Raw genomic sequence first — 580 nt, 5'->3', positions numbered from 1 at the left:
ATCCCTCTCCGCATTGCTGCCAGAGTGATCTTTTTAAAAGGTGAGTCTGAATATGTCATTCTCTTTCTTAAAATTTCTTCTATGGCTGGCTCCCTTTAGCATTCAGAATACTGTTCAAACCCCTTAACATCGAATGTAATTTTCTTCATGATAGGAGACTTTCTACTTCTCTGGCTTCATCTCCTGCCACTCTCCTACCTTTTGCTCTAGCCATAGCAAACTACTCTAGTTTCTGGCATGTGGCATGCTGATAGATCTACCTGAAATGATTTTCTTTTCTTATTCTACCATGTTTTTGAAAGTTATTTCCTGTCAATATTATGGAAAGTTTTCCCTGATTCCTTTATTTCCCCATCTGATGGATATGCTTCTTCCGGGTTCTATATGTACTAGCTTATGGCCTGTCATAACATTATCATATTATATCCTATAATTGATAAATGTGACTTTCTGTCCCACTAGTCTGTAAATTCTTTTGTGACACAAACAATATATTTTTCCATTTTGTATTCTCATCCTGTAGCACAGTGCCTCACCTAACACAGACTCAGGTATGAATTAATGAAAGAAACTTGATACA

General features: G+C 36.6%; 1 protein-coding gene across 1 annotated transcript in view; it reads left to right on the top strand.

Moving 5' to 3' along the window:
* Positions 1-580, top strand: part of TMEM30A (transmembrane protein 30A) — a 29,184-nt gene that overhangs the window by 7,991 nt on the left and 20,613 nt on the right.

Source organism: Propithecus coquereli, unplaced genomic scaffold (assembly GCF_000956105.1).
Source record: "Propithecus coquereli isolate 6110/MARCELLA unplaced genomic scaffold, Pcoq_1.0 Scaffold24, whole genome shotgun sequence".
Lineage (NCBI taxonomy): Eukaryota > Metazoa > Chordata > Mammalia > Primates > Indriidae > Propithecus > Propithecus coquereli.
Note: the sequence above shows the minus strand (reverse complement) of the source record. Positions and strands in the feature narration are given on the sequence as shown.